At 36.1% G+C, this 24,471-nt stretch overlaps 1 long non-coding RNA gene across 2 annotated transcripts; it reads right to left on the reverse strand.

Annotated features, from left to right (window-relative positions):
* Window positions 1-1,755: 1,755 nt before the first annotated feature.
* On the reverse strand, window positions 1,756-6,885 carry LOC122590803. 2 transcript variants are annotated; one of them, XR_006322614.1, is made up of 2 exons: window positions 5,330-6,885; window positions 1,756-2,173 (listed from the first exon to the last, which is right to left on the reverse strand). It is a non-coding gene; the product is annotated as an uncharacterized LOC122590803 (long non-coding RNA). The 2 variants fall into 2 exon arrangements; XR_006322613.1 differs by lacking the exon at window positions 5,330-6,885 and adding an exon at window positions 2,325-3,708.
* Window positions 6,886-24,471: the final 17,586 nt, after the last annotated feature.

Raw genomic sequence — 24,471 nt, forward strand, 5'->3', positions numbered from 1 at the left:
ACACACAGTTCCGTAAAATTATTATTTTATCTACGATAAATTAATTAATAAGATGGATAGAATATTGAACTATATCAAAACAAAGTTTAATAATGATAAATTTCAACTAGATTTTGTTTTTGTTTGAAAGGCTGAAAACATATTATTAAATCAAACTTGTATGTGATGTTGAAAATTCTTTTATTAGCTTATATGATACATATTTTTATGTTAGGAGGGATGATGTCTTTTTGATATAAGGGGATCTAAAAATAAATTTTTAAAAGATATATATATATATATATAAATAAAACTAAAATGTATAGGTTTAATTTAATTTACATGCTGTCATGTGTCTAATTGAAAAGAAGATCTCCCCTCTTTAATAGGTAGGGAGAAGGTAGGGAGATGTTGAATAACCGGACATTTCAATTAGCTTCGTGCATGGCAAACTTGCAGCGTGAGGGTATCCAAACATTCGCTCGATCAATGGATAAGAGGAAATCGACCAAAGTCCCATTCCTCGGCGACTCTATTGTTCAGCATTTCACACCCTCTAGATTATGCAATTTGACAATCATCCATCGGGTATTCACATTGTATTGTTGAACATTGGTTATGCAATGTCTGTGTCGAGCGCACACAACCCATCACCGCTGGACATCTACTTCTATCCTAAAATAATAATAATAACAACAACAACAACAACAACAATAATAATAAAAAAGGACTTAACAGGTGAGCCAAATCTTGTGTAGCAAGTTCAGAGTCACACTTAGCTTGTGCATTTTTGATACTACCATATTCTTTTGGTTACTTTCCACTTTGCTTTTACTTATAACTCTCATGCTTAAGGATTGACCATTTGTTAATCTTAAACCTCAAACGCAAAAGTTAAAATAATTGGTTGTTGGTTCCAAGACTTGGATGTAATTACATAATTAGGTTTGTGTAAAGAAATAGAAAATCTGAGTCCTAGTCCCTCCGGGAGCATAGCATACATCATGAAGGCTCGTTGACATCCTAAAAAGATCTCTGTGGGGAGATTTCAGCAATGAACAAAATTTGGTAGAGTAGCAGCCCCACAACTATAAAGAGGCTTAAGTGGAGGTACATAAAAAATTCCCACTCCTCTTAGCAGCATGTATTAGAGCAAAAACAGGAATTAGCTTTTCATTGCATCGGGTAATCATACACAAACTCATCAGTATCATTGTGAACAATGATAGAATTAGCTCCAGCTACTATCAAATGTAGTTCCAGCTACCATAGGTTAAGGCTTTGATCTACTTCTTTTGGAATATAACAATGGCAACTAGTGCTACTGTTTAAGTACTCAAATAGTGATTTTGAAGTAAAAACATGCCAAATTATTAATTAACTGACAAAAATTAAGGAACATAAGTAATGTAATTTTAAGAAATTCAAATAGAAAAAAGATTTTCCCTAAGAGAGACCACATCCACAATGCTACAAAAATAATCAAAATCTTTACTGAAAACCCATTAATATAGTTTGGTAGTAAAAGGGAGGCTCAGATATGTCGTAAACCGAAGTTTCTCTGCCTAAATTTAGCCATGGCTGCAGTTTCAATTGCATTTCAAAATCATAAACTTCAAAAAAACAAAAAAAAATTACAACCGACACCCAGCCAAGATACAGATCCCGTCATCAAACTCCTAATTTTGCTGAATAGAAGACATTAAATCATAATAGCCTCTCATTATATATTCATTCGATATAACAATAAAAGAGTAGGAGCAGCAGAAGCAATAGTAATAGTAACAATAGTAGTACAGAATAAACAAGGCAAATCGCCTCAAATGAGCATTTGGTCTACTAGCTTGATTATGACTAACATTAAGATTAAGATCAAGTGAGCATAATATTATCTGTTTGTAGGCTCATACTTGATTTTGAAAAATATCTCCGATCAAATGGCAACAGATTAGACTGGTCAGAACCTCACTCACTTTTGAGCAAAATTCCCAGCAACAATACAGCAATTCAAATAGAACGACGCCTAAAGAGTAGATGTCAGAGTTGTGAGTCACACCTCCATGTTTCAAATAAGTCGGATCCATATACCCTTCAGTGCCAATTGCTTCATCTGAGAGGAAATTTTGGCTTTGCTGTTCAACTGCACGTTTGATAGAAAACTCAAATCCAGATAACCTCGACACCCAGTCATCATCTAGCAATATAGTAAAACTGTTAATGTTAGGATGTATGATATAATATTAATATCTTAGGTCAATCCATGATGGATGTCAAGGACATACAGATATACTAAATCCGTCTATCCATTTAAGGGTTGGGTCACTTAGATACATCACCAGACTTACTTTGGAGTAATCACGGTTTATGACGATCTTCTTATCTTTCTCATCAACATAGCCCATCAATTTAACTATACAAAAATAGTGGAGACCAGAAAGCACATAGATCTTGGTCCAGAACTCAACATCGTTTTGGCCATGCCTATGGTATAATCTTAGTGGCTTCTCGCAATGAATACTCTACGCTTTCTAAACATTTCCGAATCCACCTTCCCAATGATATTTTCATCAGCAAAGTTACTAGTGGCCCTTAGTACTTTCTTCGAGTAAGAGACATAACTAATGTAAAATCTAATAAATAAAGATTTTCCCTAAACAGGACCAAAATGCCAATGATACGGAAAATATCAAATACTTGGAAAAAAAAATTATGATGTTGTTGGTAGTAAGAAGGAGGCTTTGTAAGAGAAGTTTATCTGCCAAAGATCAGCTATGGCTGCATTTCACCGTTGCAATAAAGAATAAATTGCCATCGGGATTGCCCAACCAAGATACTGATCCGGTCATCAAACTCAAAAATTTTCTTAGAAAATACAACATTTAATCATCATCATAGCCTCTTATTGTATTTCCATTTCCATGAAGCAACAATCCAAGAATGGCAGCACTACCAAGATTTAAAGTGTTATAAATACATAGAAATAGAAGGTAGACGGGAAACAAGTTGTGCCGCATTATTATATTTATGTGTATGTGTGTATGCAAAGAGAGGGTAATAATCATCGGCTCATACTTGATTTTGGAAACTATTATTTCCGATCAAATGGTAATAGAGAACCCTAGCTGGAGCCTCATTCAATTTTGAGCAAGGTCAACAACACTACATTGAGCAAACGTAAATGCCATATAGGGAGTAGTGAGGCTGTTCAGCTTGAGACCAAGACCAAGTCGTTCTCAAAGAAAAAATCCCCTCGATGTCGCATACTAGCATCATTTCCTTGGTCGTTGCCGAGCAAAATGCCTAGACGGCGTGCACATCCAAAAAAACGTAAATGCTATATTTCAATTAATCAGGTCAAATCAAAATTGGTTTCGAACACAATTTCAAATGTAAGATATACAAGCCACCTCCATCTCCTTCTTAACTTTCTTCATTGATGTTAAAATGTTTTTAATATCTGGCTGGGACTATAAAACATAAACATTTATAAAAAAAAAGGGGGAGGCTCAGATATGTTGTAAACAGAAGTTTTATCTGCCTAAAATCAGCCATGGCTACAATTCACAATTGCAATTGCATTTCAAAATTGCCCTCAGGATTGCCCAGCCAAGATACAAATCCGGTAAACAAACTCCTAACTATGCTCAAAAAAGACAACATTTATTCAATCATCATCATAGCCTATTTTATATTACCATTTTCATATAGCAACAATCCAAGAATAGCAGCAGGATTATCAGCAGTAGTAATACCAGAATAAACAAGGAAGATGGCCTCAAATGGGCGTTTGGTCTAGTAGCTTGAGTTTTCCAGCTTCATAGCCTCTCATTAAGTTTCCATTTTCATATAACATCAATCAAAGAGTAGCAGCAGAAGCAGTAGTATCAGAAAATAACAAGCCTAATGGTCTCAAACGGCTTATTTATGATTAAGACTAAGATCAAGTGAGCATAATATTATAAGTGCGTATATGTATAGAGAGACAGAGAAAGGGTGGAAATCATGGGCTCATACTTAATTGAGAAAAACTATTCCCGATCAAGTTGCTAGAGATTCTGAGCTTGAGACCAGGTAGCCAGGCTACAGTGGGGCAGTTTAATCTCTTGAATAATCATAATTTTTGAATGTTCACGAGGTTGGAACATTTTGCTCAAGAGCGACCAAGGAAATGGGGGCTGTGTGTGCGGCTTCAGGGAGTTTCCTGATTCACTTTTGAGCAAATACCCAAACAACATTATACAGTATTATATTACATGAAGTCTCGTCTGACCTTTTCATTTTAGGTTCTCTTTTTTACTCCTACATCAGAAGCCACAAAAGAAAGCCTTAGAAATGTAGTGTAGTGACTAGAAACATTTAGAGATCATGATGGAGGCTCAGATCTATTAATAGTAACAGAAGGAAAGAGGAACAAACCGCCATGGCTGCAATCATCATCACTGATGGTCACATTAATTAAAACCTTCAGAAAATTACCCCGCAGCATACGGTAAGTCTCAAACTTCACCCCGACTTACTCAGACAACAAAAAATCATAATTTTGCTCAAAAAAGACACCATTTAATCATCATCATAGCCTCTCATCGTATTTCCATTTACATAAAGCAACAATCCAAGAATGGCAGCAGCAGATAGTAGTAGTAATACTAGTAGCAGCAGCAGCAGCAGTAGTAGTATCAGAATAAACAAGGCAAATGGCCTCAAACGACATTTGGTCTCATAGCTTGATTATGACTAAGATTTGAAGTGTTATATTATATCATATCATATCAATATATAGGAATAGAAGGCAGATAGGCACCAAGTTGTGCCGCATAATATTTATGTGTTTGTGTGTGTATGCACAGAGAGAGGGTTGAAATCATGGGCTCATACTTGATTTTATTTCCGATCAAATGGCAACAGATAAAAAAAACCCTAGCCGGAGCCTCATTCACTTTTGAGCAAAAACCCCAGCAACATTACAGTGATTGAGTAAACGTAAATGCCATTTCAATTAATCAGGTCAAATTAAAATTGGTTCAAGACACGAATGCAAATGTAAGATAAACGAGCAACCTCCATCTCCTTCTTAACCTTCTTCATTGATGTAAAAATGTAGTTAATAGGCTGGGACTGTGAAATAGAGACATTTATAAAAATATTAAGGGAGGCTCAGATTTGTTGTAAACAGAAGTTTTATCTACCTAAAATCAGGCATAGCTGCAATTCACAGTTGCAATTGCTTTTCAAAATCCAGCACCTCTTAATTTTGCTCAATAAAAGACAACTTTTATTCAACCATCATCATAGCCTCTCATTATATTACCATTTTCATAAAGCAACAATCCAAGAATAGCAGTAGTAATACCAGAATAAACAAGGCAGATGGCCTCAAATGTGCATTTGGTCTAGTAGCTTGAGTTTTTCAGCTTCGTGTCTGAACTTATCAACACTTCCTCAGCAGTTCGACATGTAACCAATATCTTTCTTAGCCACAAGAAACAATGAGTCCTCCACTTTGCCAGCAGCCACTGCACTACCAATCAATGTATAGCTTGAAAGAAATATTTACAGATAATTTCAAATAAAAATGAAAAGTAACAAAATGAGGATAAAACACAAAAGTTATGAATTGGTTATTAAGGAGCAAAGATTGTTATTTCGCTTATAGAATAGAATACAAAATGAGTAAATGATGATCCAGTAATGTCAGTGTATAACCACATCTTTTTTTTTTTTCAAGAGTCAGTCAAAAATCGACTTTTAGGGAACACCGAACCAAACCATACAGTGGACCAGCCCCAACACAACACTGTGGCTCGCTGTAGGTTAAAGAGTTTTATTCAAGGATATAAACCCATAAACTTGTCACTTCAGAGAGTCAAACTCAATAACGGTGACATCTCAAAGTTTTTTTTCAATAAGAATAATATGAAGTATAGTAAGTAAGAATGTAAGATCAAGTTAAACACCTAGCCATAAATCATATAAAATTGTTCGCTATTCGACTTTGAGCTATAAAGGACAATAATTCAACGCAATAATTCAAGTACTATATGCATGAGACATCGAATGCAATACTATTTTTTTCCTTAAAAACTAATGACATTATAGTATTTGCCCCAATACGAGATTCTAAAACTCCGTCCATTTTGTCAGGGTCATCTGATAATATAATGTGTTTGTGTGAATATATAGAGACGGAGAAGGTGAAAATCATGGGTTCATACTTGATTTTGGAGCCTCATCCACTTTTGAGCAAAAACTCCCCAACAACATTACACTATGCAATAAAAAAATGTAAATTTGTTGTGAATGAATAAAACTTTTAGTACATTTATAAATTTTACATTATTACATCGGAAGTCACAAGAAAAATTAATTAAAAAAATATGATGGAGGCTCAGATGTGTTAATAATAATCGGAACAAAGAGGAATAAACCGCCATGGCTGCAATTATCATCACGGACGGTAACATTATATTGAAACCTCTAGAAAATTACCCCGCCAAGATACGGTAATTCTCAAACTTCGCCCCGATTTACTCAGACAACAACAAATAATAATAATATTATTTTAATTTTTTAAGTATCATCACTGCCTCTAAAAAAAGGAGGATATTTTTGGTAAGCAGAAAGTAGTCAAGAAACAAGAATAAGCCAGCAAAGCATAATCTCAGATTGAGCAGTATCTGTTCTATCTATGTATCTGTCTGTCATTATATATTCACCATCCCACAAAGGGAATGAAAAGAAAGTAAGTAGTAGAAACAGCGTACAGATCGATTGATCGAAAGGGTTGTTGAGAAAATAAGAGGGCAAAAATGAAAATCATTGGAAGCAGAAAGGGGGGTCAACAACCCTTGGAATATATCCACTTCCCTTTGCTCCCTCTTTTCTTTGGTTGTCTGAGTTTTTTTTTGTTTTGCCCCCAAAGATTGATGTGGGAGATCTGGTTTTATTGCTGTTGAAACGTGTTTTCAATCAAAATTCCGATTTTGTCCTTGTGATAGTAAACCGATGCTTCTAGTATCCGTTAGCATCACGTCGGTACAAGAATTAATTAAGGACTAATCTTCTAAAACACCCGCTATTTATTTAATTTTACAATTTTAACCTAATAATAATAATATTAATAATATAGAAAATAAATAAAAATAATTATTAATAATAAAAATAATGTAGAAAATATATTTATTCTAGGGTGGTTTTTAGAATTACATATAACTATAGGGTGAAAAATGAAAATTAATTATAGTAATAAAGATATAAACATAGTAAAAGGGTATATTGTACACAGATCTTCTTCGTTGTCTTTTTTGTTCATAGCCGCTACCACACACGTATATCTCGCTGGAAAAAATGACTACTCTTTTTTTTTCACAGCCACCACCACACACTGATATATATATATATACAGACATAACAAATATATACATACAATATACACATATAAAATATCTATAAGAAAACGGAGACGAGCTCACACCTAGCCGTGTTTACTCGTCCTCCAACGAGACGAAAGGGGAACGGATGTTGAAACGTTGTGAACCCTCTAAGTAGTTAAGTACGACTAAAGTAATTACCCAATATTTTTTTTATTAATTTTTGGGTTTAAATACTTCGACAGTTTATGTAGATTTAACATGTGTACGGCCCTATCTTTACCATGAGGCATAGAGAGTCTGCTATTAGGTTTCATTTAAGATATAAAATGATTTTCAGCCTTGCAAACACATGAGAATAGAACCGTTGACCATTTTCAGATACAAAAGTATTGACCACCTATTCATTCTTGCCGGTTAGATAAGTACAACTATAAGAACTTAAATCATGCGATATACGTATACTTGCACGATGCGACAATGATGGTGATAACAACGACGATGTGGTGGTGGCGGATGTGACGGGTGATGGTGGCGACAGTGGTGGACATTCAAATTGTTCTAATGAATAAATTACATCACCAGTCTCTTATCTTCTAAAACATCTTTATTAACTCCTTTAAATCAAATATGTACACCACTCGATGTCGCCACCACCACCAACAATTATCACCACTACCACCCGTCGCCACCAACATCGCCAATCGCTACTGTCATCATACTGCTGTCGATGTATGATTATAGATATATCAATCTTTTAAGTGTACATCCAAAGCATTTGTAATGTGTGTTAATATATGTCGTGTACATAATGGTTTTTATTACTATTTGGAATTATTTTCTCATACAAAATTTCACAAGTAGATTTTGATTTGCAATCATGATTCTTCGTCATCATTGTAAATATATTTCTCTCTGTTTAGTTCTTTCTATGCATATCTTTGTTTGCCTTGTAGTTTTTTTAAGGGATAAAGGCATAGGAGTGTAACCAACTATGACCAACAGGCTATGTAATGTACTTATCCACTCGACTTGCTATCTAGTGTAACCAACTTTGTTTTTTGGGTTATGTAATGTAAGCAACCGGCTACAATAGGTTTCCATCCGGTTATACACACATGTGGTCATAGTTGTTTCGCCGGAAAAAATGGTGATTCGCCGGAAAAATTTAAATTGCGATAACTTTATTGTTTCTTCGAATTAAGACTTGAACTACCACCAATCGACTCAAAAATTGATCCCGCACAAACCTTGACCAAAATTTTTCGAATCCAATACTCACCGGAAAAAATGGTGATTCGCCGGAAAATTAAAATCGCAATAACTTTGTTGTTTCTTCGAATTAAGACTTGAAACTACCACTAATCGACTCAAAAATTGATCCCGCACAAACCTTGACCAAAATTTTTCGAATCCAATACTCGCCGGAAAAAATGGTGATTCACCGAAAAAATTAAAATCGCGATAACTTTGTTGTTTCTTCGAATTAAGACTTGAAACTACCACCAATCGACTCAAAAATTGATCCCACACAAACCCTAACCAAAAGTTTTTGAATCCAACACTCGCCGGAAAAAATGGTGATTCGCCGGAAAAAAATGGTGTTTTGTTCTAAGGTCTCTAAGGAGGAGCCCTGAAGCTAATAAGATTTCTGAGATGTATTTGTCGTTAGGGTTCGTGTTTTCACAGAGAAATGCAATGTGATTTGTGTGAGTTTCATTGTGGTTGGAATTCAGTCTCTTGAGTTTTTGAACCAAATCCTGAACTTCAATCTTTCATTATCGATCTGAGATGAAACCCCAGAGATGATCCTGTTGTTTGTTGCTTTGTATCCATTTTTTACAATAACATGTGCTTTTGACTAACATTATCTGTCGATTGACAACGGGATTGGTTAAAAACAAGAAAATTGCTTTAGGTGGTAATTTTTTTAATAACAAAGAAATAAAAATTAAAGTGGTAACTGGTAACTTGATGACTAACCGGTTGCTTACATTGCATAACCAAAAAAACATAGTTGGTTACACTAGATAGCAAGCTGATGTACAAAATCGAGCTTTAATTTTATAAAACTAGAACTACCTAAAAACTCACTATTACGCACTCACGGGCAGTGGACCCGATCGTTTGTAATATAGTTGAAAGATAAGTCTGTGTTCGTTCTCAGGGATTGTATATGATTAGTTGCTTTATGAACTGGTTTGGAAAACAGGTGTTGCTTCGAAAATCCTCTTTGACAATTAAATTAAAATTGATTTGCAAAACAAATTGCATAAAATTGAAAAGTACTTCAAACAATATAATTAAAAGTCATCCACCATGATTTAACTCGACTTCAAATGTGATTGCATTTGATTAAGACCAAATTTTTTAGAATTTAAAGATAATCGTGACAAGATTAAGATGCTCACGTGGTACCACCAACCGTGAACAAATTACCGAATCACTTAATTGCTAGTTGAATTACCCAAGTCGGTACCACCAAAGCAAAGACAACTTTTTCCAACAATTAGTTTTATTGACTATCGAATTATCAATTGAACCTGTGTGACAACAACGTGGTACCACCAACCGCTATGAATCACGTTGACAAAATTAATCTTTTCTTAAAATGACATTCACTATCATACCATAAACTAGTGATAATTACTCATAGACAAGTAACCGTTTTAAAATCCCATATACATTCAACTGGTACCACCAACAAAGAAATATATGCAACCAATATCATATTTAATTATTAAAAAGAATTAAATCATCAAGATCACAGAACAACGATAATTAAATTAACTCTTTTGAATTAAAAATATTGCAATCACATCATTCGTCTCATTTCATCAAGGTGGATGATTAAACGTTTAGCCACTCATGATCAATTCAAAATAATAATTAAAATAGAAGAGAAACATGATGTACCACTCGTTTGAGAAATTGAAATTGCAAGACAATAAAAGTAGATACGATTTAGATGGGTGCTCGTGAATCTTCAACGAATCCGCCTAAGAAAAACTTGCTTGGAGATTGAAGAACCCTTGTAGAACAGCTCCTAGAAAGATTTTAGATTTTTTTTTTGATCCCTAATAATTAGGGTTTTGGTTTTTAATTATACTCTCCAAACATCTGATGCAGAAACACTCCAAATCTTCAGCCCCCGTGCACCCACTACGGCGTAGTGGGACGTGTCTTCCCTCACTGCGGCGCAGTGGGGTTAGTTTGAATTTGACCTTTAAGTGACTGCGGCGCAGTCGGTCTTATGCACTCCCCACTGCAGCGTAGTGGGGTAACTTCAATTCCTTTACGTGGATCATGGCAGCGGCGCAGTGGGCTAGGTACATCCCCACTGCGACGCAGTCTCAGACTTGTGAAGAGGTTCTTCTCACGGTCTTGAACTTGTTTAACTTGTCGTCTCTTCACTTAAAACAACTCTCGATTATCAAATCAACTTCTGGCCAATAAATCTTCTGAGAATGTGCCAAATGAACGCGTAACCTGTTTAGAGCCTGAAACCACTAACAAACACCATAAACGCGCCAAATGCACATAAAATCGACTTAAAACACATAAATATATGGCCAATAATGATGTGGGCGATGGGTATAAATTGGTCACATCAAATCCCCCCACACTTGAGCATTGCTTGTCCTCAAGCAAATCCGGAATTTAAGTAAAAGCTTTCCTTGACAATCAAACTATCAAACAAGTGGCAAGTATCAAATAGAAGCAACACCAAGCATGTCAAATGACAAAAGGGGGGTGAAGCAGTTTTAATCTTAAATGAAAGCTCGAAATGTTTGACAATACCTGAACAATCCGCAAGCCACGATAATCAACTAAGCATAAATGAAAACAAACGATCCTATCAATATCATTCTACTCCAACAAACTTACTTTCGGGGTTGAATATATGAAGAATCACTCATAGCTCAGTCGTGATGTATACTCTTTTACCATAGGCTTGAACTAGGATCGTCACTCCACCATTACGGCACAAGGATCAAGTACATCGTCAAAATCGGCATTAAGGGTGGTTGTATAGTTAAACTAAGGCTATACATATAAAGATATGTACAATGAAGTATGGGAACTTTATAGGTTAAAAGTGAAAAGTAAGAATTGATAGTATAAGATATATGAAAAATGAACAAAATAGTCTAATCAAACTCATACCATTGATTGCCAACAAAACACTAACCCATAAGATGCTATCTCGCAAACACACCTCCAAAGTACCAAGCAAAACCGATACCATTGTGGTGTATCAACTTCAAACAGCTTATTAACAACCAAGTCTTCCATAATAATGATACAACAAACTACCTAGACATTTAAGAATTAAGAAATACCCACTAGTAGCCCAAGTCCTTTTTTTTTTCTGAACTATTTTTACTCTACTAGTGGATACTCTCTTACAATAATTAACATGTCTATAATACTTCACTTTCTTTGTTTGAACAAATCCAAGACGATCTTCAATAACTTAACCTATTTTCGTATTTTCATAGACAAGAATATTCCACAAATCAACCAACTGAAACTCTCCCAAACCATCCAAACAAACCAATGACAATCAATGGCCCCCCAGATTAGACTATCGGTATAGTTAGGTAAAATTAGGTGAAGTTTACATGAACAGGTGGATTTATACAAGGGTAAAGGTAAAGTTAAAGTGATGTATATGTGTATAATTTCTCTAAAGTATACAAAGGAAGGAAAAAATGTATGTATATACAAATATATGTATAAGGTTGTATAATAGGAGTATGGATATACAAAAGAAAAGTGAAAAGAAAGAAAGAAAAAGTTTGGTCAAACCTAAATGCCAATTCGTCATTCAATGTACTGTCACGATCACCAGGCCAAGTTCTAGAATCAACACATCATCGGTATACTCTTATCAAGAAAAGAACCCGTGAATTGCTTAGAAATACCTCAAACACGCACATCCTAGTGCAGGGCATCAAAATGAAAACCCTTACTCCCGAATAAATTCAAGAGCCTAAGAGAGGGACGTATTTACGAAGCAAACAAACCAAAACTGTCACCTGACACAACTATATATGAAATGATGAAATCTCACAATTGGGTGTTTTGGATATATATGAGTATGCAAGTAATGTTATCAATCCCAAAGGACTAGCCAAATAACCGTTCAAAACACACTTTGCCAATTAAAAATTTTTGTCAAGGAAAAATTTTGTAGTAAAATTGCTTAGTAAATTAAAAATTAAGTGACAAAAGCAATTTACCACAAGGACAAGTTCAACTCAAGTTTAAAAAAATCGTATCAACTTCTATTATCCCGCCAAATTGAAAGCACCAGTTTCAAACATGCACATCACAGTGAAGAACTCAAAAGAGAGACTCATACCCCTAGATAAAGAGAGACTCATACCCCTAGATAAAATCCAAAGGCCTATGAGAGGGTCACATCAACAAAACCAGTAGAAATATCAAAGGCAAAACAACAAAAGTGACAAACCCGGTAGCTTAAACCTATTTGTCATCCCCCCACACTTAAGATGGACAATGCCCTCAATGTCCATATTCGGTCAAAATAAGGTAAATAGGGGTAAGCAAAATCGTTAAATATAGCACATACCAGAATAAGGACACATTCCGTTTTAAAACAAGTTAGTCGATCCCGTGTCACAAATTGCGCTTCCGAAATAAGAAGAACACTTTGGTTGGCGGGAGAAACAACTTGTACCAAAACAGAAGGTGCGAGAGTTGTGTGTGCATCAAACATACCAACAACAAAAATGCGGCGCTGAACTTGCTGCCAGCATATGCACACCATCACACAAGCAACATTGATGCCATAGAAAATAGATGAGAAGAGAATCCAAGGGGTTCCCCCCACACTTGTGTTGCGCTATAGCCATCACATGTAAAAAACCTGCTTACTTGCATCAAAATCAACCAAACTTCCAAATTATCAAAGTAGTAACTGCTCCATGCAACAAATAAACCTAAGAAAAGAAAAGAAAATACAAATGCAAATGCAATGTCTCATCACCCCACAGGGTGGATACCAATAGAAATAGGAATAATGTATACGATACAGTAATCCAAATACCAAACTGAATATCAATCAACCAACATATGACCCCATCCCATGGAACCGGATGGAAGTCATCATCATCACCATCATTAATGCTGCTGCCCATGATAGCCATTAGGAGCACCAGGTGGACCAAAAAGATCATCTACCCAGCTAGTAGTCTGCTATGGCGTGCCTCCTGCTCCTGATCCTGAACCACCATAGCCGCCTCTTGACTGATCACCTGCCTGTCCGGAACCACCAGCAGTAAATCCTCCTAAGCCTCCAGCAAAATCAGCGAACCCAGAGCCAGTACCTGCAAAGAAACTAGTCATAGAAGAGGAGATACCAGCATCACCACCTGTATGTCGACCAAACTGAACCGGCCCTCGAGGAGATCCTCCCAAGTCATGGGGCCGTAGAGACATCTGGGAAGGCGTAAAGAAGAAAGAACCGCCATCTTGTCGATAAGGTGGAACACGGATTAGTAGTGGGCTAAAGGCTGGAATCGGGTTAGGCCTCACAAAATTTGTCCCTGTAAACTAGGCTTGCCACATCGGCTGGTAATAATCAAGGGTATAGTTTGTACGGGTCTGCTGTGAGCCTATCCATGTCATCTCCTGATCCATACGCAACTGATAATCATCAAAAGCCTGGCGGCTAGCCTGCCGCCCCTCATAGATCTGCTGAATCTGGGTGCTCAATGGGGTCGAATCAATACCTACAGGACCCCGCCTCCTCGGTGGCTCCTGCGAAGCATCCCCCATCTCCACATCCTCAGGCGCCTCCATAACTGGAGGTGGTGCAGCAACCATTCCTTCATCCTCTAACAATGTCGCAGGTTGACCTCCCTGTCCCTTCCTCAAAATCTTAGCTTTGCTCAATTCTTTTTCTGCCAAACTCTCCTGCATAACTGGTGGAGAAAGATGAGTCTGACAATCCTCTGAATCAAAAAATACCCATACGCTTATAGTTACGGGTAACAAACTGTCCCAGAACCAACATAGAATCACTGTGGTTGCACATCCTGTCGAGTACAACCATGGGGGCTAAAGCAAACCTGCTTGGCGCCCCCTCACTGAACAACTTCATCAACCAGAGATCCAACTGATATACCTTATCCCAATGGGTAGACCGCTGGACCAAAAACGTAACAATCATCTGATGCAATAACCTCAACCTCACACTCTTAACTTTAGAAACAGTACCTGAACCACCAGTCGGCCAAGCTTCTCCTCCTGAAATTCGAGTCCAATATTGTGCAATGGACTCATTATCACCAAGATCCTGCTTAACATACAGTCCTCTTCTTAACACTTGCCTGAATTCATTGTTTCTCAACTGTTCCTGTGAGTACATACCAATATAATAACCAATTGAGCAATAGACATTTTCCGTTGTGTTCCCCCGCAGTAAAATGAAACACATCTTTCCTCAAAAATATCTTTCACCTTGTTCAACTCCTTAGATAGTTTCGGAGTTGAATAGAATTCCAAGCACAACTCACGGTACACTGGTTCCCTATTCAGAAAAATTTCTTGCCACATATCAACATGGACTACCCTATCACCTACGGGTACCTGAATACTAAACCATCTATTAACATCAGCTTCAACCCCAAACAAACGAGCCCCAGTATGCTGGAGATATCTCGGCGGGTAGACAACCTGCTTGTGTAGTGAGAACAACTTATTTAAATAGATGTTCTTATGGGGTTGTCTTACCCCTTCAAATGTCAGCCAGGTATGCCTTTCATTCAAACTTCCAGGCCAAAACATAAGAGTTGGTGGTTCCACTGCTCTCCTAGCATCCTTAGCCGGTTCAGGAGCTGCACCGCTCCCTTGTCCCTCTTCCAGTTGCTTTCTTTTGTCCACTCCAACAGCATCCTACAATTACAAACACATGGATAACCAAACTCGTTACACGAGGAATGCACAACTGGAATCATGTAAAACTAACAACAATTTTTTGGCAGGAAAAGTACCACGCTGCGGCGCAGTGGGGATGAATACCCCCTCACTGTGGCGCAGTGAGGCGTAATCAATTCTGGAACATGGATTCCCACTGCAGCGCAGTGGGCTAGACCCTTCACCACTGCGGCGCAGTGGGACGGTTTTTCTGGGCATGTTCTTGGTGTTCATCACTAATTCACGCAAACATACAAGGGTAATTCTTCATTTAATCAGCCTCAACAAGTAATAATCACTACAATATCAATCATTAATCCTCCCCCACACTTGTTCATCAAAAAGCCCTAATTTTTTTTTTTCAAAACCCTAGCTTAAATTTCAAATCAAATCCGGCTGAACAAGTGATTGAATTGGGAAATTACATACCACATTGGCTTCAATACCCCATAACCAACAAAACCCACAACTTAATTCGGAAATTAAACCTTAAAACTTAAAAATCACAAGTTAAAGAAAATAAAAAGAAAATTGTAATCAACACGATTACAACTGGAATCAAGTGTGTGTAATGGTATGAAAAATGTTATGATCAGGTTATGCCCCCGTTATGATTTCTAAGGAATTGAGGGCTATTTATAGTTTAAACTATCCAACTATGCTAATCAACACTATTAGCCCCCTCAACCTTAGAAATCATCAACTCATGACTTAACAACAAGTATGTCCATAACTTAAATTACAATGTATCACTATTTTTGGATTTCTAACATTCTCCCCCTTAGTGATATATTGTTTGGTCTGAAGTACGTGTTGTTTTGTCTTTTAGGAATGAGTTTGATGAGCCCGGTGATAAAGACAATTGGTGTGTTGAAATAAGTCTTCAAAGCTTTCTCATTGTCTTTGGATAACTTGATTCAGTCTAGGTCTTGGACTTCTTGAAGTTAAATCATTTGTTGATTCTCAATGTTCTTATAGAACAGAGAATGATGAGTGTGTGTTTGTCTTGAATCTTTGAAGATTGTTGAATCATGAATCAGAGTTGTCTTTTGAGGTACGGAAGGTATGAACTTGTCTTGAATTCTTCAATCTTTGAATCTTGAAGTCTTTTCTTTGAAATCTTGGAATGAATTTTCAGAGATATGTACTCTCCCCCTTGATATGTGCAATGTAGCTTTAGGTAAAGTGTTTGTTGAATGACGTGAAGATCTTTAATTTGATGAAGACCCTTTTTGAGGCTTTTCTTCTTTGTCACTTTATCTTAAGCACTTTTGAGAGTAAATATCTGAATGAGTTAATCCATGAGTAATCACAGTATCTTCGATTTTTGAAGCTGAATAATAGTATCTCTGAAAGCAATTGAAACAACTAAACACAAACTTTTCTCCTTGTCCTTATCAATCATTCTAATTTCTTCTCCTAATCAATAATCATCAATCATACTATTTTCTCCCCCCCATAATGACAAAGTTGGGAACCAATGTCATTATGCAAACATTGATTGATTGGAATGTTTGAAAGAAATAATCATGACTAAGTTCTAGACATTATGCTCATGGAGAATTATCAACCATGAAAACATCAATCTAACCATATAATCCAACCCAATTGTTCCTATGGATGACTAAAATGTGAGATTGAAGTTGTTGGGATAAATATTGTGTCATGGTGTTGGTGTTTTCTGTGTTCGGGTGATGAGAAAAGAAACCGGATAAGAATGATCCGTTTGCATTCAAAAATCGAAAGGATTAATGAAATGACCGAAGAAAAATGTATACCATTTATCGGATTTCCTATGTATCATTGAGAAACGCACAAAGCAAACCTCTAACATAGTTTGGTCTTTTGGCTTTCCAACCTCAAGAATGCTTCAAAGAATGTAAACCATGGTCAGTGTCACCTAGGCGTTCGATAACCATGTTCTACTATCCTTAAAGACTTTTAGGAAAAAATCCAAGGTCACAATAGACTTCTTGTTAACTCAATAATTACAAAAATGCAATTATGAGACCTACGTTCAAAGCGGGAAATGATGTTAGCAATGGTAGGATTTCCATTTGATCATCGTGAAATATCAATTAAGATATCACTACAAATGTTCCGGCTATATCACAAAGATATGCATGTATATCACAAAGATATGACGCAAATGTGTCCTAAAGAATGAATAACGATCAAATTAATGATCAATCACAAGAGCTCTAGACACAAAGTGATCAAATGAAGTCGGGGACTGGAGCAGAGTGTCACCCTTTTTCAATATCAATGTCTTCCAAATGAAGAGTCAATAGAAATGAGAAAATCTCCGTGAGAAATAAAACAAGCATTTGTTAAGAAACACTTGAGTGGTTAGGTAAAGATGTGCATCGCTTCATTGGGTCCATGAAGGCTTCTTCAATACCGAGATATCAACAAATGACATCCGATAGAAATGTGTTTTACCCGGCGATTTGAGAATTTTAGGGAAGGGTATCAATTCTTTTAACCCTTTTCTCATAACATTATCACCATAACCTCTCACTTTTCGACTTTACTCCCTCCATCCTAGTTGCACGAAATCATTATCACTCAAAATATCCTTACTATCTAAAAAAATGAATACTCCTGGATTAGAACTTATCGGTGATGATAAAGTTCTTGGAGTGAACAAATCGCTCAAGTGCAAACTAAACACCGAACTTCACTTGATGAAAATCATTTGAAAAATCATCAAATGTGTGTAAAAAAAAATGATTTGAAAACACATTTGAAGTTTTGAAATTTTGAAATCACAAACTCCCCCTTAATCTATGCAAAGGTAAATCTTGAAAGTTTTCATAGAAAAGGTGGAGCAAAAATGATTTGTGTGAAATCAAAACAGGTTTTATGAAAAATGAACTCAATCAATTGTTCAAAATGAGATAACTCAGGAGTACACAAAGGCGTTCAATCCTTTGCTTCTCATATCAACAACTGAGAGTTTTTGAAACAGGTGTAACAAAATCTGCAATTAACATCTTGTTTTACACATATACATTCATATAAGACCACTTGGAAGTACAGAAAGGCGTTCAATTCCATGTTATCTTATATCAATTTATATGTATAACAACATGAATTAATTTCAATTTTGAAACATAAATAATTTTATTTGAAAACCAGGTTGCATACAGAGTATATGCAAACTATTTATAAAATAAATAACACAAATAAGTATGGGTTATACACTGAGTATGCATAGGCCACGAAGTAATAAATATATAATTTAAACACGGGTTACATATAGAGTATATGTAAACCATTTTTAAAATAAATAGTTTAATGAAGAACGGGTTGCATACAGAATATATGCAAGCCACTTTGAAATAAAAGGAAAGAAAAATTAAAAAATCTTTTTGTTATTTTTCAAAATTTTATATTTTTGTATTTGATTTTTGTTTTTCAACTTTTTATGATTTTTGAAAAATGAATCAAGAATTCCTTCCATAGTAAAGTGAATCAAGGATCAAGATTTAGCATACCAAGTTTAGAGATTAAGAAATTAAACCTCTTTTCGTCCAGTGGTTTTGTGAACAAATCAGCGAGTTGGTGGTCAGTTCCCACAAAGTAGAGTTCAATGTCACCTTTCTCAACATGATCTTTGAGAAAATGATATCTCACATCAATGTGCTTTGAGCGTGAGTGATTGACTGAGTTGACAGCAATTGCAATGGCACTTTGTGAATCACAGTAGATAGGGACACGATCATATTTCAGACCATAGTCGGTAAGTTGTGTTTTCATCCATAACACTTGAGCACAACAACTAGCAGCAGCCACATATTCAGCCTCCGCTGTTGACAGTGATACACAATTTTGCTTCTTGGATGACCAACTTACAATCTTATCCCCTAAGAATTGTAAAGTACCAGATGTGCTCTTGAATCCAGTATCCCTTGGATACCAGAGACCAAGATTGGGTGTACCCTTCAGATAACGAAAAATTCGTTTCACAGCTTGGTAATGTAAATCAGTCGGAGCGGCTTGATACCTAGCACACATACATGTTGCAAACATTATATCTGGGCGAGATGCTGTAAGATACAACAACGAACCAATCATGCTTCTATACCTCTTTTGGTCAAATGGTTTTCCATTTTTATCAGCATTAATGTTTGTACGAGCAGCCATTGGGGTTGAAATTGAAGTACAATTAGTCATTTCAAACTTTTTCAACATATCTTTTATGTACTTACCTTGTGATATAAAAATACCAGTTGGTAATTGTTTGATTTGTAGACCCAAAAAGTAATTCATTTCCCCAATCTTGCTCATTTCAAAATGATTGACCATTAGAGATGAAAAATTTCGACAAAATGTTTGACTGGTTGACCCAAAAATAATGTCATCAACATATATTTGGACAAGTAAAACATGTTTACCTTGCTTACGAATAAACAGGGTAGGATCAATAGTACCTTTGGTAAAACCTCCTTTGAGTAAGAAAGTAGATAAGGAATCATACCATGCTCGGGGAGCCTGTTTCAAACCATAGAGAGCCTTGTCTAACCTGTAGACATGGTTTGGCTTCTTAGGATCAACAAAACCTTCAGGTTGCTCCACATAAACTTCTTCTTTGAGTTCTCCATTCAAGAACGCTGTCTTCACATCCATTTGAAACACTGTGAAGTTTCTGAATGCGACATAAGCTAAGAATATACGAATGGCCTCCATTCTTGCAACAGGAGCGAAAGTTTCGTCAAAATCCACACCAGTTTGTTGGCAGTAACCCTTTGCAACCAATCTAGCTTTGTTCCTTACTACAACTCCATTTTCATCCTTCTTGTTCTTGAAAATCCACTTGGTGAGAATTGGTTCTTCTTTCCTTGGATTTGGAACCAATCTCCATACCTTCAGTCTATCAAACTGAGCTAATTCATCTTGCATTGCTTTAACCCACTCAGGATCACAAAGAGCTTCAGAGACGGTTTTGGGTTCAATGTTACTCAGTGAAAGTGCAACAAGACACTCATTGACTGTAGTACGGGTAGAAAAACCAGCTTGTGGATCTCCGATGATCTGTTCTATAGGATGATCTTTGCGCATACGTGACCACTTGTTGTCATGAGGAAGAGGATCTTGTTGATGAATGTCAACATTATCATCATAAAATCCAGAGTTCTGTTGAGAAATGGAATCATAGCTTGGAAGAACTCTTTCCTCAAAATTTGGATGATCAAAATCTAGTGGCACATACACATTTGGAGTATTTGATGGATTTGTTGTTTGGGTAATTTGAGAAGGTTGTTCTTGAACATTCTTTTGAGAATAAATATCACTTGAAGATGATTATTCTTGTTCTGCAGAATTTGAAGATGATTCATGATTGTTGTCAGGAACCGATTCACTTGTTTGAATGGGGTCATTATTCGGAATTGGTTCATTGATGACTTGAGGTTCCTTTTCTTGAATCGGTTTTGAGTTGTAGAATTCTTCGAAAAGAATATCTAGCTCTTCACTTGTTGGAGTTGGATATTTCTTGAATTTTGAGGCTAAGGTAGACGTCCTTGAGGAAGCACTTGAAATACTTGGATCACTAATTGTTGGTAGCAAACTTTCTTGTTCAAATATCATGCCAGACATCTCATCAAACCAAACATTCATGGTTTCTTGAATCGTGTTTGTTCGACGATTGAAGATGCGATATGCAATCGATGTCTTTGAGTAACCAACAAAGTAACCTTCGTCACCTTTCCTTTCAAACTTTCCAACATTTTCCCGATCATTCAAGGTATAACAGACACACCCAAAAATATGGAAGTAATTGATGTTGGGTTTACGTTTTTTAATAACCTCATAAGGAGTCTTCTCATGACGCTGATTAATGATGGACCGATTTTGAGTATGACAGGCAGTGTCAACAGCTTCAGCCCACATGTTTGATGGTAACTTGGAATAAGCAAGCATTGTTCTTGCTGCTTCCACCAGCGTACGGTTTCTCCTTTCAACAACACCATTTTGTTGCGGGGTACGAACAACAGAGAATTGGTGAGTAATGCCTTTTGATTTGCAAAATTCATTGAAGATGGCATTTTTGAACTCAGTACCATTATCTGAACGGATATAACGGACTGGAAGTTGAAGATTCACTTGAGTGGAAGTGATGAAATCGATCAGAATTTGAGTTGTTTCATCTTTTGATGCAAGAAACTTGACCCAAGTGTATCTAGAATAATCATCAATGATAACCAGAATATATCTCTTCCCGTTTCTACTTTGTACTTTCATAGGCCCACAAAGATCCATGTGAATCAAATGAAGAGGTGCCAAAGTGTGTGTAGTTTTCTTTGGTTTATGAGAATTTCTCTTGATCTTCCCAACTGTACAAGAAGGACAAACATGCTCACTTTTATATTTGTAGTCAGGCAAGCCTTCAACAAGTTGCTTGTTGACTAAAGCATTGATGGTCTGATAATTCAAGTGAGAAAGCCTTCTGTGCCACAACCAAGAATTTTTCGAAGTAGCTTTTGAAACAAGACATATATTATCAGTTGGTTGGTTATCATCAAGATTAACTGTGAAAAGATTGTCTTCACGATCTCCGCATAGGATATCAACTCCATCTAGAGTTTGGACTTTGCACAGAGATTGTCGAAAAAGAACTTGAAGATTGTTGTCACAGAACTGTCCAACACTGAACAAGTTATGACTCAGGCCTTCAACATAATGAACTTTCTTGATGACAATTCCGTTTCTTTCAATATCTCCATAACCTAGAATTGGAGCGAAATTGTTGTTTCCGAAACGAACAGTTCCCATGAATCTTTCAACAAAATTCTTGAGCAAAGATTTATTGCCAGTCATGTGTTTTGAACACCTGGAATCGAGTATCCATACACAGATGGTTATTTCCTGCAGACAACAATTTAACCGACTTTAGGTACCCACTTAAAGACGGGTCCTTTGTGGTTAGTTAATACATGCAGGGGATACAACTTAGGAGATGCATACAAACATGCTTTCATGTCAACATACTTGTTAACAAGCACATTATCAACAAGCACATTATCAACAAGCACATTTGGATTAAACAACCGAATATTAACGCATGAATCAAAAGTAACATGTTTACCAGCATTCAAACCATGCATATAAGAACAAGAAATAACATTGTTTACAACATCACAAGGCCTAGCCTTGGCACCATTAACATTGTTTAACACAGAGGACTTAAAAGATAAATTGTTTGACTCAACAGAAACATGCTTCTTCTTTCTACCATCTTTTCTTCTTCGCCTTTTCTTCTTTTTATCAACATTAGTGATCTTAGGTACTAATGACTTAGCTACCCATTTAGACTCACTAATCAAGCTCTTTCCACCTGTTGGATTGGCATTAAGAAGATTAGAATGAGAGTTTTGAAGCACTTTTATCCTTTTAAACTCTTTTGGTGGTGCGGAAACTTCTTGTTTCTTAGGTTTACCATGAGAAAACCAGCCATATCTATCCCTATACCTAGTTGCACCATTTGAAGCATCCCTAGTTAGCAAAACTGAGCTAGACTTAGACACTTTAGAATTTGAACTAGAATGAGAGCTAGACAAAGAAACATTTGAATTGATTTCCAGAAGTTTCACTTTGTTGTATTTTATTTTGGGATTGGTCTCATCTTGTTTGGTTTTAACATGCTTTTCTGGGGTAGGACACTTTGTTTTTAACTTATTGATTCTTGGTTTGGTAACAGTCTTTGGTTCAGTCTTGATGGGTTTGGAAATAATCCGTTACTTTGAATAATATGAAGTTGGAGCTTTGAAAAACAATTTTGGAGATTCCTCTTTTGATTCAACTTTGATTTTGGTAGATTCAATCTTTTTCTCAGTTTCAGAATCAAAAACATATTCTCCCTCCATGAATTTATCAAAATCAGATTTGTTGAATGGTGAAACCGGAGAGAATTTTGAAAAATCAGGAGTTTTGTTCTCCAACTTCACACTATTGGTTGTCTCGGGAATAAAATCAACTTGAACTGACGCTTCTTTGGTTTCACAAGAAAATTGAGTAGAAGTAGCAACACCTATACTAGCACAAGGCTTAGGGTGAACAACTAACTCTTCAGGAAACTCACACGTGAAAAACCTAAAGTAGTACCATATCAAAACTAAACTATGCGCAAGTTCGTCATTCGATAAATCAGATTGCACATAATCATCAGCTATTTCAGTAGCAGTATTTTGACATGAATATTCAAAAGAATCAGTCAAGGTTTGGGTGGAGGAACCAGTAGATGAAACACAAGCAGTCTGAGTGGAATGGTCTACTAAAAGACTGAAATCAGTTTGTGTAGAAACATTCACACATACTTTCTTGATATCAACAACAATTGATTCATTCTTTGAATTCGGATTTTGAGACTTTAGATTATTGATAAGGTTTTGTTGAGATTCCACCTTTTGTTGTAAACCTTCTATTTGTTTTTCCAAAATTGTGGATGGAACATACATTTTAGTTGGTTTAGGTGGAGAAACGACAGATTCTTGGTTTTGAAAATTAGACTCAATCTCTTCTAATTCAAAAATTGATGACTTTTCCATTACGTAAGAAGTGTTGATGGCATCATAATTAACCAAAAATTTATTGTTTTGAATTTTCTCAACTTCATCAGTCTCAAATTCGTCATCCAATGGACGTATGAATTGTTGAACCATACCAAGTCTCAAAAACTTTTCATCATACAAGGGTTCGATCTTGTCTTTGGCTTTTTGCAGTGGAGTGATATTCTCAAATCCCAACCCAAGAAGAAGTTCTGATTTATCAATTTTGACTTATTGAAATAGGCAGTGAAATCCAAAAGAGGGTTTTGTTCAACTTTGTACAACTTTTCTTGATAGAAAAGTATATTCTTTTTATGTTCCTCAATTTGTCTTCCAAGATTTTCAATCTCAATGCCTTTTAAAAAACAGTTATGATTTAAATCAGAAACTTTTCTTTCAAGTTCAATTGTTTTTAGTGTAGCTTCTCGAAGCTTCTTATTAAGAATATCAACATCCATTTGTCTTGCATTTGCACGAAGCCATTCATTGGTTTTTTTAACTTCAAGATCTTGATTGGCCTTTTCAAGATCAAGAATGGTCTTTTCTAAATTATGACACTTTTCCAATAACTTAGAGTCTGGAGACGCATTCATTTCACATTCTTTAACCAACATTTGTTCTTTATAGTT

The sequence above is a fragment of the Erigeron canadensis genome, chromosome 3 (assembly GCF_010389155.1).
Source record: "Erigeron canadensis isolate Cc75 chromosome 3, C_canadensis_v1, whole genome shotgun sequence".
NCBI classification, from domain to species: Eukaryota; Viridiplantae; Streptophyta; class Magnoliopsida; order Asterales; family Asteraceae; genus Erigeron; species Erigeron canadensis.